Below are 17871 nucleotides of genomic sequence, written 5' to 3'. Positions count from 1 at the left end.
AATGAAATTTGGAAAATTTTGAATTTAATCAATTTTGTTTGTGACTTAGCTTACATGTATACTAACTTAAAAGTTGAGGCTTGAAGCCAATACAAAAATATTATTAGGAGTTAACAAGGCTTAAATCCATTACAACAATATTTAGTGAGAAAGTCATTACAATAATATTTATCAAAGCATTATAACTAGAGCTACTAGAGAGGATTCAAATTTGGATGAGAAAAATGAAGATGATTTCAATTTACCTGGGAAAAATAACAATTTTTCCACTCAGCCATCCTAGATAATCCCAATTAACTTATATATATATATATATATATATATATATATATATATATATATATATAGATATATAGATATATATATTCTTCTATTTTAGTTATTTTAGTTTATCCTTTCTTACCTAATCATATAATTCTCTAATCTATTCTAGCTTAATAATTTTATTTAATATTATTTCTTACTTTAACTTAATAATTAGTTCGAAGGCTTTTTATTTCAACCTCAGATAGTGGGTGAGAACTTATTGAATTTTTTTATTTATTTTTAATGAATAGCCTAAATTGGTTCTCAAGGGAATATGCTCAACAAATGTTCTCTCTGAATTCCTATCAACAACTGTGGTGAATGCCTATCAACAACTATGGTGTGTCTGAATTCCTATCAACAACTGTGGTGAATGCCTATCACCAACTATGGTGTGTCAAGGAGCCTGAAACTCTGCATATTTTATAATCTTTTGCAAAAAAAAATGAAACACAGTGTCCAACGTGTCAAAAGGAAATTGAATCACGAACAGTAATCCTATCTTCTCGCACTCGCAGGTCTTTCCAGTGATCTAGACCATTAAAATTTCAATTTTACATCAAATATTTGATTGAAGATGGAGAAAGTGATTACAAAAATTTGGTCATTGATTGGTCTCTTCACTCTCATCTGAAACCTCCTTCCTCCACAGTTGCTACATTTGGTGAACAGATGGTTGTTCCTGTTTGAGGAACATTTCAATACCTATTATGAACTTTACATTCCACATTTCAATGGGAATCATGGAGCCAATCCAAACGAGGTGTGCGAGAAAGTGGAGCTCTAGTTAGCCAGCCTTGATGCCATTAAGGGAGCCTAGAGACTAACTGTTTTTCGTGCCAAGGAATTGTGCAATTCTAATTTTGGAATGGGAATCATGGAGCCAATCCAAATGAGGTGTCCGAGAAAGTGGAGCTCTAGTTAGCCAGCCTCAACGCCATTAAGGGAGCCCAGAGACTAACTGTATTTCGTGCTAAGGAATTGTCCAAATGAGGTGATGTAGGAATCGTTCAAGGGATACACTATGTGGTGGTTCAGCTTCTTGGTAGCACAATCAGCTTGATAAGAGTTGGTTTCACCTAAAAACAACGAGGTCAAAAGAGCACTTCTTGTTGAGTTATTTTGATCATATTGCAAAAGGTGCAGCTGAATTCAAGGATATAACTATTTATACCAACAATGGAGATGCCCGATAGGAGGATGGGTGGACCAGTGTTCCGTTCAAGCACCCATCTACTTTCGATTCTTTGGCCCTCGATACAACAAAGGATCAAGAAAGGGAAGGAGTTTCACAATAGAGTGGGTCGTGCTTGGAAGGCAATCTATATTGTACTAATGGGGCGATTTTTTGCGTTTGTTTGTTGTTTGCAAGCAAGGATCCGGTGTTGAAGGTAGAATTGCTTTCCGGTGAATGGCTCTTTTAGAAAGTAACTAGTTCATTTCCATTGAAAATTATAAAAATTCTGATTTCATTTTATACATAAAACCTTAGTATGCTTATATATTTAATTACAGACTAGAGGTTTAGTCAATCAGTTTAACAAATCCACTAACATATTTCTTTCCGACCTGGGTAAACCTGTTCTATTACTTGGTGCAACTCAACCATACAATTCTTATCATTTTGTGCGTGTCATCTTTCTTGCACGTATCTGCACTTAGGTTTTTCCTTAATTTTTGGTTACTAGCATACATCTTGACCACATCTCTCCAGGGTGTTATATATGCCATGCATGCTCAGAAGTAAGACGGTAATATCTAGATAAGAATGTTTAGAATTATGTTTATTATTTTTTGGGATGATTTTTTAGTATAATTAAGTATATAGAGTTTTGAGTTTTGAACCAACCTTTACATCAAAGAATGCTTTGTGGTTAGAGGATAAATTGTTTTGTTTTTTTGGACTGTTATCCGTATAAGTTAATTCTTTGTGGTTATAAGATAAATTGTTTTGTTTTTGTTTTTTTCTTCAGTATAGCTTTTCAAATTGTAGTATTATTTGTTATATGATTCCTATTTACTTACATGTAGTTAGTTGTTTGGAAGCTATATTAATATAAATTAATTATTAATATAATAATAAACCACATTTTCCAAAGGATGAATCCACATTTTCATGGTTATCAAGATTAAAATGCATATATAAAATCTTGAAAGTCATATTTATTAATATAATTATTAAATAATTAATTTATATTATTAATTATAATGATAATAATAATATTATTATTGCAATATTTTTTTTGTATTATTATTTTTATTGTTATATATTTATCTATGGTAGATACAAATGAAACTTTCAGCTATATCAACCACATTAATGTTTTTAATATGGTTGTACTAGTTTAAATTATATGTATCTCTGTCCTCTTTACAATTAAGTTATCTTTGTATCATATTACTTCTTCCATTAACCTACAATTTCTTATTTTTGTGATTCAATATTACCTTAAATCAATAATTTAATTTAATATATATGTTTACACTTTCCTCTTTAATAATACTATTAATTTTAAAAATTTATTTTATTAATTTATTTGCTCCCTCGTTTATTCTAACTCTTTTGATTAATTAATATATTGCATTTATTCTAACCATTCTTAATTAGGCAGATTCTCTCTCCTTCCCATCGGTCATATTCTCTTTTTTTTTTTCTTAATCCTAAATTTGTTCTTATTCTACTTTAATTTAATATTATTTAAATAGTAATTTAAAATAAAATAATTATATTTTAGTATTAATATCATTTTGACCTAAATTATCAATTCTCCATTTCGTCTAATTTAATAATATATTAACTCTATATTACTAATTTAATATACATATTTTTAACTTTTCTTCTTTAGTATTAAATTATTTTGATCAATTTTATTTTATTTTATTACTCAGGGCCTTAGGTTCAATTTATTTTCTATTACATTTTTATTATTTTTAATGTTTACTATTTTAATGCCTATTTGGTTTACTTAATTATTTATTTATTCTTGGTTTGACCCTCTTTATATTATAATTTGAGATTTATGTCTATGAAGATGGGTAAAGTATTCACCCAAAACCTCAAATAGCTTAACGAACACAGGTATAACTGTGAAAATCTACATGCTAAAATGCTAACAATTATTGTAACTCTTATAGATATATTCAAAAATAATAAATGACAACACAATTTAAAGAATAAAACATTTTCCAATATACATAAGTTTCTTCTATATATTTAACTTTGATATATTATTGAAATATTATTTATATTAGCGTTGCCCATGGGGCATAGAATAGATGGTGATGGGGTATATTATTAAGTAACTTATCACACACAGGTATAACTATGAAAATCTACATGCTAAAATGCTAACAATTATTGTAACTCTTATAGATATATTCAAAAATAATAAATGACAACACAATTTAAGGAATAAAATGTTTTCCAATATACATAAGTTTATTCTATCTATTTAACTTTTTTATATTATTGAAATATTATTTATATTAGTGTTGCCCATGGGGCATAGAATAGATGGTGATGGGGTATATTATTAAGTCACTTTGTGCTGTGATGGTTACTGGTTCGAAAATCAATGGTTAAAAATCTAGCCATGTTAAGGTTTTGTGTGGCTCAGGCTAGGTGCGATCCTCGAGCAATTTTGATAGATTAGATGCCCTTGGGTCATGGTTCCTCAAGCCATAGGTCAAGCCTGATGTAATCTATGATGAAATCAAGCCACTTGACAAACAAGTAAAAAGGAAATATTATATGAGTGTTATAATTGTTTATATATATATATATATATATATATATATATATATATATATATATATATATACATATATATATACATATATATATACATATATATATACATATATATATATATATATATATATATATACATATATATATACATATATACATATATATATACATATATATATACATATATATATATATATATATATATATATACATATATATATATATATATATATATATATATATACACACACATATATGATGATGATGATTAACATCTACAAAGACCAATATGGTCTCTTGGACCTTAAGAAAAGAAGAGATTAGTTGAGATTCTTTAATATTTTATTTCTATGAGCGAAAAGAAGAGAGAGAAATGTTCCCATATCATCATAGTTTTGTTGACTTAACAAGTCAAAAATCTTGGTATTGTTGCAAAATTTTGAAGATTAGAATAAATGTGAGTAAGTGTTGGCCAATCCAATAGAAAGTATTTTTCATCTTCAACACTCTTAGTATGGCAAAGGTTATAGACTCTTTCATCCCAAGATTTTTGGGGAATTGACCAATGCACAGGTTCACTTTAAAGCTAATGAGAATTAGTTCTTATATTGGCAATGTTCATTTTCCTTTTAGTATTGGCCAAGGCAAAAGGATAAGTCTAGTTTTAAAAACTGGGGCCGATTACCTCCTTTTAATAGCTTAGCTTCCTTTTCCTTCTAACTCCTTATTATACCAAAGTTTATCCTTAAATTTGGATGTAATAATAATTTTGATATTATCCTTATTCTCCAAGATGATCTCCTTTACCCCCCAATGGTCTAGCAAAGACTAGGAATCCTTACGCCAACCTCGTTTGAGCAGTGGTGGGGGTTTTGGCTAGAGTTAGAAGAAATTTTGGGTATCCTATTGGATTCCATGTTGTATAGCATATTATTATACATGAGATACCTAATCATAGCCATGATTTTAATGGGGGAAAGAATAACTTCAATCAAGAGGATAGGGAAGGGAGTATAACATTTAATCTTGATGCTATAGATTATAAATTGTTTTTGGATCATCTTAATTGTCCTCCATGATTCACTAGATATACTGCAACCTCAAACCTCATATCCATATAAAATAACGAGGGTGACAAGGATCTCAAAGAGGAACTTTTTTTTAGTCCATACCCAAAGATCTGTTAACTTACAATTGTTTTCGATAACATAATAAGCTTTTACAACTTATAATAATCATTTTCTCAATGCTATAATTCCAGTTGAGCTAATGATGAATGTCAAATCCCAAATATTTATATGAAAAAACTTTATTCAAGTAGTTGTTATCGTACATGAAAGGATCATAGTTGGTCCTTTTGGATTAGATTATCATGACCTTAGTATTTTTAGTATTAACAATCATACTCATCTTAGAGCTATAATATTAGAATATTTTAAGTGCCTTGTCGATATCGTCAAGGCTCATGGCTAGAAAAATGATATCATCATCATAAAGGAGAAGAGTAATGACCATACTAGTTATCTTGGGACCATCACATCCTACAACTTCCAAACACTATTCTAGATTATCAATATAAATGCCAAAAGGGTAGGGGATAGGGGTTACCCTTTCTTAAATAATATTGCAGTTAATTTCTTCTGACCAATCCTCAGTGGTCCTAAGCTTGGTAATAAAATTCTCGTATAACCTAGTCACAACAACCCGCAACTCAAGAGGAGCCATTAGCTCTTCTAGCCTCTTCCATAACTTGTCTCGAGGGACTAAGTTGGAGGATTCTATAAAGTAAACAAAACAATGGAAGATATTAGTTTTATTATTACAACATTCCCCTACAATGGTCTTAAGAGTAACAAGATGGTATATAGTTGAGTGGTTTCTCCTAAATCAATCTTGTACGTTAGTTCTTTTCCCCTCGTTCTCAAGATAATGGTTAATCTTCTTTTCTAAAACATGTCTTCACAATTTGGCTAAAATGTGGCTAATCATAATGGTCCTATAATAAGAGGGGGTGTTTTTATCCCCAATTTAAAAGATATATATATATATATATATATATATATATATATATATAGATATATATATATATATATATATATCAACCGGATTTTTCTTTTTAATTTACGTATATTTCTTTTATATATTTAAATTTTATATTTTCTTGAAATATTACACTCCTATCTATATCTATCTATATATATATATATATATATATATATATATATATATATATTCTTGAAATATTACACTCATATATATATATATATATATATATATAACTTTTATATTTTATTGAAATATTACACTTTTATTATAAGTGTTTATAAATGAATAAATTTGTATAATTTAAGTGTGTATAGTAAAACCAGATTTTTCTTTTTAATTTACATATATTTCTTATTTCTTTTATATATTTAAATTTTATATTTTCTTGAAATATTACACTCATATATATATATATATAAACTTTTATATTTTATCGAAATATTACACTTTTATTATAAGTGTTTATAAATGTATAAATTTGTATAATTTAAGTGTGTATAGTAAAAATAAAAAATAAACACACCAACACACATATGAACAATTTTTTTTTTTCTAATATACATTTTTTAATTTTAGAAGAAAAACACCCATAATTTTATTCATCATGAAACAATGGAAAAAAATCACATTCTAAATATGCTAAAAGGAATTCTGAGAAATAAGTCTCTTGGCTTTAGAACAAAAAAGAAAAACACAAAAAAGGCATAAAATGTGATAATAACCACTTAACTTATCTTTCTTGCCTTTCCTTTTTTGCACTTTCTGCCATCTCCCTGTATTTGGACCAACTAGAACCATTGCTAGCTAGAAACTTGTAATCTTCAAAAGGGATTATCTTTTGTGTCAGAGCTTTCAAAAACACAGGGTCTCTTTGTACCCCTCGTCCCATCTTCTATAAGATTCTCATTTTTCTTCTATTCAATGTCATTTTACATGTCGTATACAGACTATGTTGAGACTAAGTAGTGACTTTTTCTTGATTTGTTTGGTTATCCACAGTCTGTTCTTCTTCTATCTCTAAAAGGAGGGGATCAGAAGGCTTCGATCCTTTTGGTTTATGGGCTTGCCTCTTTCTTTTTTGATACCTTTATTTTGTGTGGGCATGTGCTCTGTAGATGTCCTATTTGAAAGCATGCTTGACATCAAAATGTTTTTCTCTTGTAGTATAATACTTGGGTCCATTGATTTTTTTGTGATTTAGTTGAATGTGATTAGGTAGACCTTTGTTAAGGTCTACCTCAACACATGTTTTGGCAAAAGTGAAAATACCTTTCTTTGTTCCTTCTATTTCCATCATTTTTAATGTCCCCAAGATGTTTCCCATTTCCTCCGGCACCTTATGGTGCCAGAAGGGGAGGGGGAGATTTGGTTGTCTCACCCAAACCAACATAGTTGAGACCACCATATTTTTAGCTTAAAAATATAGGAACCATGGGATGAATGGGATGACGAAGATCCCAATTTGACCCCAAAACTAAGGCCCATCACTCAAGATGCTCTTAGATATTTTTGTGTATTGAATTAAACAATAGAAAACCATTTGCAACAAATAGATATCATAATTTTGGCTTCAAGAAGCAATCGCCCACTAGTGTAAAGCGTCAAATTTAAGACAAAACCCATTGAACCTACATATTATAACATTTGATTGGAGGCCATAAAATAGAGAATTTACCTCTAGATTATTAACCTCCATAGCTTGTACTTGTTCCATTTGATATATGTTGTAAGGTTCCAGGTTGAACTGGAGCTTATTAAAAATTTTATTGGCCTTCCCTAATCTACATCCTTGAAAGAGGTGGAGCCTGCGGCACCTCCATATAGCCTAAATTTTAAGATTATGGTAGAGTATTTGGTTATACTTGATCCTTCACCTCAGAATAATCGTGAATAATATTTCCATAAAAAAGGAGACTCTTTGCATTTGTAAATATACAAAGCTTCTTCTCCATATTTTTTTTTTTTGTAAGCTAGGGTAGTACCTTCCTTTTCTATTTATAAAAATAAGTTGTTCCACATACAGCAATTTGGTGGCCTCAACTTGCCCATATGGGAAACCAAGTCTGTTGGCCACTTGAGTCTGTTATATGCCATCCAATAACAAAATTTAATAAATCTTTCAATCCAAGCTAAGTAAACTGCACATCTAAAAGCACTAATCATGCTCCAGACTAACATAAAAACATCTAAAAATAAAAGCTAGCCCCAAAATGATCAAACTGGAAACTGTAAAAAAGATAATCCTTCTAGTCATCATTGTCGGATTCCACATTAGTAGGTGCTATCGTCGAGTCACCTGGTGCCAGAGACAACTTCATCAACCATTGCTGGATCTCATCCAACTTACTATCTTGCATAATCATGATAATATACTGGTTCTTTATGTCCTTTTTTATATTGGGCATGCCTTGGGCTATTTCTGCCATTTCTCCCACCACTTTCTCCAGAGCCTTAGCTAGTAAATGCTTCAATACCCAGTACACATGTAGAGCTTGCCTGTAAAGCATCATTTTGCCTCTAGTGTGCCCTGGATCGAGGATAATATTCCCCCATTCCTCCATCTCTCGTTCAAAATCCTCTTCCATTACACTATCTTCCATCTCCTAAATTAGTTGATGAATGTCAGCATCCATCCCTTCTCTATAAGTGCGAGCAACTTCTTGGACTGTCGTTCTCATGGATTTCCTTCCTCACCTCTGACTTGTTGGCGTCGAGGTTGACGGATCACTTCTTCCCAGCTGGCTCTGTCGCCCTCTGCCTCCACGACCCCTACCTCTCGCCAGGCGAGTCATCTTTTCCTTTATTGCCTCCTGCTTGCAGTTATCAACAACATATGTTAGCTTTCTAGGAGCTACAATCTTCCCATCAGTCAGCATTTCCTTATTGCTTAGCCTTCCTACCCCACTCCAACCTCCCCTACGATTCTGGAGAATCGATGGTCTCTCCTCCCAAGGACTAAGGTAGATGGGCAAGCCCTCTATCTTCCTATCCTCCACATGGATAGGGTTATTATTTTTCTAGGGCTGACCCTCTACCCTGCTAATACAATTCCCCGGCATGCCTAATCTCTGATCCTCACACTTCCTCACCATGCATACCTATGACCTGTTCAAACATAGCCCCTCTCATGAAATTCCTAGCTTACCCCCCTCTTCCAACTTACTATGCATGGCAGAGTAAATTGCAGGCCCGCTCATACACAACCCCTCCCCTGTAATTCCCATCTTTCCCCCTTCCTCCACCATACCAAGCATGCCAGAATGAAATGCAGGAGGTGAGGCAAAGTAAACATACTCGTAATCACGCTCGACCGTAGAAGATCCCAACTCTCGCTCTGCTATGTTCTCCTCCTCCCTTTGCTGCAAACTAAGCTCTCTTCCCACCCTTACCACCCTCATGTTCCCCATCCCGTCTGGCCCACGTCCCATCCAACTACTGCCACCGTTTCTTACCTCCTCTCCCCCCACTCTCCTGCCACTACGTTGCCTCGAAACTCCCGTAAGCAAGCAAGACGCCACCACGGCCATTTGATTTATGATGAGGGTAGTAGGTGGCCATCCTGGTCGTCCTCTCCCTTGCGTTGTCCTCCTATTCGTGCTTTCCCTTTTCATCACCCCGATTGGGGGGCTTCTTCTCTATATGTTGCATAAGTATTTATACAATGATTAAATCAATAGTAGAAAAGAGGTGGATTTCCCATGTAGATCCTTGATTAAATATGGAAGATAGATTGCCCCAAGGCTCCTTTTCTACCCTCCCACAATGGCGAATGAGGTTCATACCCAGCAATGGGTACCCTCATGCCTGCTACCAACACTCCCAACATATGAAGGTAGAGGTAAGAGCAAAAAGCAAGGGAACATTAGACAAATTTCTAATTGTGCTTGACCACTGCAAAATCTTTAGCAACTCAGGAGGAATACTCAAGAACAACCAACAAGACTGTGGAGTTGAACCCTATCTCACATCAAAGGAAATTGTGCACTTTTGGTATAAAAAAGTCGATATGGATTGAAATTTTTGTCTATGGTTTTCTCCTCTATTCATGCATCCAAGGAATCCAAGTACATAGGAGATATATATAGGCAATAGAGAAGTGGTGCCTTGAGAGCTCCTTGGGACTCCATAGTCCCCCTCCAACCCATTCCATAAAAGAAGCTAACTCGACTTCTCCATTCCATTACATATCTCAGCCACCTATGATCGTATTCTCTTATTTCTCACTAAACAAAAGTCTATAGACTACCTATGAATAAAAGCCTAAGATGCATGATAGTATCCATTCCTACTCAATCACTCTTTTCCATGATTTCACCCATTTCTCTAATATAAATCTATTATAACTATTTATAAATACATAAATTTATATAATTTAAGTGTATATGGTATAGATAAAAAATTAACACTCACACACTCGAAAAAAAAAATTGACAATAAAATTTAAAAATAGATTTTTTTTTATATATAATTAATTTATATATATATATATATATATATATATATTCTTGTCATCGAAACACTATTATTTCAATGTTCATTCATGGACCAAACACACATTGCAAAGGAGTGTTCACGCCTTTAAAAGGATTATTTTACATAAGAATCCCACTAACAAAACCATGGGATGTTGAAACCTATAACCTAAAACCCCCAAGCGTAAATTGACTATATGACCTCAATTTTACCTAAACTTTCATAACAATACTTATAAGCATTAGTTTGTTATAATATTTTAATTTTAATCTATTTTAAATAATTTAACCTATTTGTATTTTCTAATTTCTAATTTTAACACTTGAGCTAGCATAAATAATTAATAATTATAACTAATATCTATTTTATTTTATTTTTATTTTTATTTTTAATTTTATGTTTATATAAGACAACATTATAACATCTCTTCCATACCAGACTAGAGAGCACCTCTCGATGCGAAAATATAGAAATTTATATAATATAAGCTTGTATGGTATATATAAAAAAAATAACATATAAAAATCTCTGTAATTTCTTAAAGTTGTGAAAGAAATTGCAAAGGTAATCACATAACCGCTTTGGAAGCCGAGATCTAGCCCTACCAGCTTACCAGCTTTAGAGAGTGATCTCTCTGTTAGATTTAGCTTTGTTTTCTTGGGAGGATTTTAAGCTAGTTATGAGAATTCATAGTTCAGTTTTTAAATGGTTTGGTTGGAACATCAAAGGAAATCCATTGCGAGATGGATATCAAGCTTAAGTGAAATAGGGTAAGGTAGGCATACTACTGGATCCTTGTAGTTTATAAGATGGAGAAGGAAGAACATATAAGGATTCACTTTAAATATGGAGCAATTAAGAATTGTATATTTAAACTTCAAAAGAAAATTTTGATATTGTTTTAAGCCACAGTGCATTTGAAACAAATCCTAAACCTAATTTTATTTAAAAAAATAGAGAAAAGAAACACATATGAAAAAAAAAAGAGAAAATTGATTACATTAAGAAGCACTTCACCAAATAGATATTACACAGGAATCCTGAAACAACTTGCTTGTATTACTGAATTGTGTCCACTGGAAGTCAGTGATCAACTTTATATTAATGGTAGTCTTTCTCAATACAAGTCCTAACCCTTTATTTATTACAAATGAAACAATATATGGAATAAAAACTCTCCTAAATTGTTACAATAATTCTAGAATAAAATCCTGAATAATAACTACAAATAAAATAATATCTCCAAATTATCTACTGGAAACATTGAACTATTCATTAAACTAGAATTGATTTTCTGAATGTTGGAAATCAACAAAAATATCCTCAATGTACTGATCCTCAGTTGCTAAGTGTCTGAGACTGATCTTCACATTTCCCTTGAAATCTAGAAAAAGGTTGAAATTGTCTTCACAAAATCAGCTAACTTCCCTCTTAAATCTGAATGTTATGCCTTTCAGTTCTATTTCTGCCATTTTTTCTTCTGATCATGTTTTGAATACTTTAATTTGTTAGAAAATATTTGCAGAAATATATATTTTAAATAATATTTCCAAATAGAATTCACAATTAAAATTGCAATATATTTATTTGAATGATTTGTAAATCCATGTGTTATTTCCAAAATCGATGCTTGTTTTCTCTACCCATGGATTTTGAAATCCATGTGTTGTTTTAAAAAACCATGTTCTGTTTATTCTTTTACCTTTCTTTGTAAATTCATTTCATACCTGTAAATTTCCTTTTACTCTTGTAAATCTTTGGATGGATTTCCAAAACCATGTGTTGTTTCTATTGGCCTTCCTTTTGATTTTCACCTGCAATTGTAATTCAAATTCACATGTACATGTAAATTCTTTTATATCTGTAAGCCTTGTCTTACTTCTCCTCCTATAGTAAAACGCATTTACATGAAACTCATTTTTTCTCACCTGTACATTAGTTTCATAAACATATGTTCGCAAAATCTTCCTTTTATTTTCTCTTGTAATTTTTTCTCTTGCACAAGTGAATTCATTTCCCTTATAGTTGTCACATTTTTCTCATCCTCCTTCATTCGTAAACATTTCCATAATATATGAAATTTTTCTTTACATACCTTCATGCCATAATTTAAATTTAATAGGAAAAATGGTTTTTAGAGGGGGTAGGTAGGAAGTGGTTTTTAGAAAGGGGGTCCAAAATGAAGGGGAACGTGACATCTATAAAACCCAGTAAAAGTGAATCAGACACCCATTTGTTTAAATTTCGGAGGGTCTAGGGTCCAAATCATACCAATAATCGTTGATATAATCACTCATAGATCTCGAGGATTTTACATTTCTAGGGTCCAAATCATACCAATAATCGTTGATATAATCACTCATAGATATCGAGGATTTTACATTTCGGAAATTTAATATGCGAAATTTAATATCTAAGTGCGGGGTGGACCATAGGTTTTGAGTTTTGGATTTGACTAGTGATTTGACTTATGTAATATGATAATGAAGTGGGAACTTAATGGATATGGTAATTTTAATGGCAATGTGGAAATGGAAAGAAATAAGGTGGATTATAAGATAATGTAAGGTAAAGTTTTATTTTATAAAATATTATTTCATTTAAAATATATAACCAAAAGAATATTGAAATGTAATGATTTTATATCCCAAATAAATATAATTTAAACTTGAATAAAACTTTAATGACGGCAATTGAAAATTGGGTATAAAATAAACTTTTTTTTTATTTTGTTGAACCCTCATAAATGATCTTCAAACTCTGCGTACCAAACTAAGCATGTCCAGGGCATAATTTTGCCAAAATTTATCATGTGCCAACACTACATAAATTAACAACATGAATCCCGACATCCTCTTAAAACTAACTTAACCTGTATTGGTCTCTCTCTCGTTGTGATGTTTGACATCCAGCGACAACATTTTGTTCAATTATAATGAAATGGTATAGTGAAAGGTTCTAATCAGCCTATTAACATAACAAATAAAATAATAAATAATCTTTATTAGGGACTTAACATAGCCTTCCAAAAGCCACTATTAATATTCCCATGTAGTTTCTTCTAGAGACATATTCTTCCACTTAATATATGTACTCCACAATGGTTATATTTTGAAGAGAGAGAGATAAGAGATGGTGTCTGCAATATTGAAACAAATTTTATGATTTTTGGCATTCCCTAAACCTCATAATACCATCCCTTCCTAGTTGGAGGCCATGTCCTTACTAGATGGGACTCCACTCATCAAATTTATACCAATCAAACAATACTCATTGAAACCCCTCTATGATTCAACTAATCCTAAAGGTGATTACAGGAGGTTATCATAAATCATATCTAAAAGTGTGTCATATTTTTTTAAGTGGAAGTTAAATCCCTCTAAGTTGAATGATGTGGCTAGTCATATCTTCACTTAGATAAAAATAAAATGTGTCCTCCAAAAACCCTTAATCATGCAAGCTTTATTATGCCTTCATGTTGTGTGGATTGATAAGTAGAACTGACGAGATAGGAATCCAGGGGATTTAACTCCATCACACTAAATGTAGAAGGATAACGATTTGTTAGATCCAAAATGATACACCCCATGATAGCTAGAGTATTTTCCTCTAGTAGTTGATCTCCAGGTTGCTTGAGATGATAAGGATTGGAATCAATTTCATAATGTGTTTCCCCTTATATGGATTAGATCTCATGTGTGTGTGTGTGCGCGTAACTGTATATATACTATTTTAAATTAAAGAAATATGTAGAGATAGGGTGAACTTAGAGTGAATTATACCTCCCTTTCCTTATCTGTGATGGAACCCTTGAGGCTATAGATTTGAAAGTTCCAATTTATGAGTGGAACTATGCCAATGTAGATGCCCTAAGATGGAACAATTTAATTTGTAAGGTTGGATTCTAGCTAGCCAAAGGAGTCCCTATAGAGATGTTGGAGATGATAGGTACAAGAAATCCTAAAGTATTGATAAATGTGGAAGAAAATCAATCATTGGTATGAGTATGTACCTATAAAATAGTATTTCTAAATACAAAATAGTTCAATATACTTGAAGACTTCTTATGAATAGGAATTGAAGGGTATAAATAGAAAAGATTGGATGTCAAAGCATAAGAAAATATTATATTAGTTGTTTTGCTACTTGTTTCATATACAACCATTATGTGGTTCTTATTTTCATGCAATGGATTTGATGGTATAGTTAGTTTTAGACCACTCACTTCATTGAGAAAATCAAACACCTCAAACTTGTTAAAAGAAACATCATGGTTAGCTTTGATTTCATTTCCCTATTTACCAAAATCCCTCTCTTGGAAGCCATTAACCCAATTTCCAAGTTGGTTGACTTCGAAATCCTTTACTTTATCAAGGTTTTCCTAACCACCACTTTCTTCACTTTTAATGGAGTTTAATATGAATAAACCCAGGGCATAGATATGGGTTCCTTCCTTTTCCTTATTGTTACCAACATTTTTATGGATCACTTTGAAACCTTATCCCTTGAAATCTTCCATTTAAAACCTAAGTTATGGGAGCACTTTCATGATGATACCTTTGTTATTTGGTCCCATGGTATGCCAGAACTTAAAGCCTTCCTTACCCATCTCGATCACATTTCTCCCCACACCCAATTCACTATGGAGATTGAAGCTAACCAATCCCTTCCCCTCCTTAACATACTTTCTTTTTGTGTTCTTGATGGATATCTTACCCACTTGGTCTAATGAAAGAGGTCTTACCGATAGGTACCTCCATGCCAATTCTCACCATCATCTTGCTCAAACTTTTGTTTTTCTTAAAACAATTATTACTCATGATATTCGTATTTCTTCCTCTCAATCTTTGTCCAATGAAAATTCCCATCTCACTAAGGCCCTTAAAGCTAATGATTACTCCTCATCCTAGCTAAAAAATGAATTCCATTCTCCTCTTCACCCTCATCTCAATTTTTTTCTAACAATTTGTTCTTAACCAAAGTCTTCCTTCCTTACATTTAGGGAGTTACCAATCATATCTCCAAAATTATTTCTAAAAAGAAGATCAAAACTTTGTTCAAAACCCAGACAACCGTTATCCAGTTCTTTTGGTCATCCAAAGAAAATAATGACTCTATGATTTTCCCTAGAGTCTATGAGATCGATTTCTCCAGTGGTATGTCTTACGTAGGACAAACTACTATATCCTTCAAATCTTGCCTTAAGCAACCTATGCATGACATATACCATAACCAAGTTGCTAAATATTCCATCGCTAAACACTCCTACAATACGAAAAATTTTATTTGTTTTGATAAAACCAAAATCTTGGCCTCTTCCCCTTCCACTCTAATCACATCAGTACTCTAATCACATCAGTAGGGAATCTCTAGAAATAAAAAAACACCCTGACTTTAATCGAGAAGATGGATTTCAGCTGAGCCATTCTTGGAAACTTGTCATACATTTCTTTTCCTCTAATCCTAAACCGCTTAAATCCAATGTCAAGCCTAACCGTTTTTAGAATCCCCCTCACTTTCCCCTCCCACTTATTCATGATCCTCTTCTTTCCTCTTTATCACCTTTTAATCTTAATGTAATTTAAATTATATTTAAATTCTTCTTCAATTTTAAAAATTTAAAAATTTTAATTCTTTGTTATTCTATTTCAATTATTCTAGTTTATCCTTTCTTAATCCTAACCATAAGCTTCTCTAATCTATCATAATTTAATAATATTATTTTAATATTATTCTTGATTCTAGATTCTAACTTAATAAATTAAATTATATGTAACTCATTTCCTCTTTAGAATTATTTCATCATTTCATCATATTATTTCTTCAAATGACCCACAAATTTTTATTCTTCTAATCCAATATTACTCTCTCTCTCTCTCTCTCTCTCTCTCTCTAGTAATAAAATTAAGTTTTACCTCCACAGGGTCTTGGATAGATTGTGATTGAGTGCTCTGTTAAGGCACTCCATGATGTGAAGTCACATGTTCAATTCCCTACCCCTATCGGGTTGATATATTGACATGATGAGGGTGTTGTCCTGCGAAGTTACAAAAACAAAAAAATTTGACAAATTATTTTATTAATTTATTTGTTCCCTCATTTCTACTAACTCTTTTAATTAATTAATATATTTTGTTTATTATAACAAATTCTTAATTTGCTCACATTCACATCCTTTCTCCTTTCATATTTTGTTTTCTTACTTTTTATTCTTAATCCTAAACTTCCGCTTATTCTAATTTAATGTAATATTATTCTAATTTAATATTATTTTAATAGTAATTTAAAATAAAACTAGTACGACCACATTAAAAATATTAATGTGGTTGATATAGTGGAAGCCTTCATAACTATAACAAAAAAACTATTGTAACAAGAAGAATGCCTTACCAATGCACACATTTACCTAATTAACCATGTATACAAATATTATTGGTCAACTTTAATTTGAAAAAAAAAACACTAATTACACATCTTATTGTAAAATGGATAATTTTGCTAAATAAAATTTTTTAATAATATATACAAAGTTAAATATATACGAGAAAATTATATATATTAAAAATATAACTTTTAAATATACCATTCACATCTAAAATATAAAAAATTATATATTGTTAATCAATTATAATATAAATATAATATATCAATAATATATAATTAAATTATATAAATTTATGTATTTATAAATAGTCATAACAAAAACTTAATATTTTTATAAGATATAAAAGCTGGATATGTGTAAATTAAAAAATATATTTTAAATTTTAAATTTTCTTATTATTTATTTTATATATACCATTCACATCTCAATTATCTAAATTTATAAACAATCATGATATTAATATAATATATTAATAATATATAAAAAGTTAAATATATGAGAAAATTATATATATTTAAAAATATAATTTTTAAATATACCATTTACATCTACAATATATAAATTTATATATTTATAATCAATTCTAATAGAAATATAATATATCTATATATGGGAAAAATTTTATATATTAAAAAATATTTTAATCTTTAAATTTTGTTGTTTTATAAACATATATCTTTATATTTTATATAAAATAGAGTTACTATAGAATAGAAAGCTAGAATTATAATACAAAAAATTCCAAACCAAAAACAAATAAATAATTAAGTCAATGAAATGGATGTTAGAATAGTAACTCTTACATATTGATAAAAAAATAATTATTATTAAAATTAATCAAAATGAGTATTACAAATTTCTAAATAATTAAAATTAATTAAATGAATTAGAGAAAATAGAAAATAAATTG

This window comes from Pinus tabuliformis, chromosome 5_2 (assembly GCF_031772625.1).
Source record: "Pinus tabuliformis cultivar Carrire ecotype Pingquan chromosome 5_2, CPIR1, whole genome shotgun sequence".
Lineage (NCBI taxonomy): Eukaryota > Viridiplantae > Streptophyta > Pinopsida > Pinales > Pinaceae > Pinus > Pinus tabuliformis.
Note: the sequence above shows the minus strand (reverse complement) of the source record.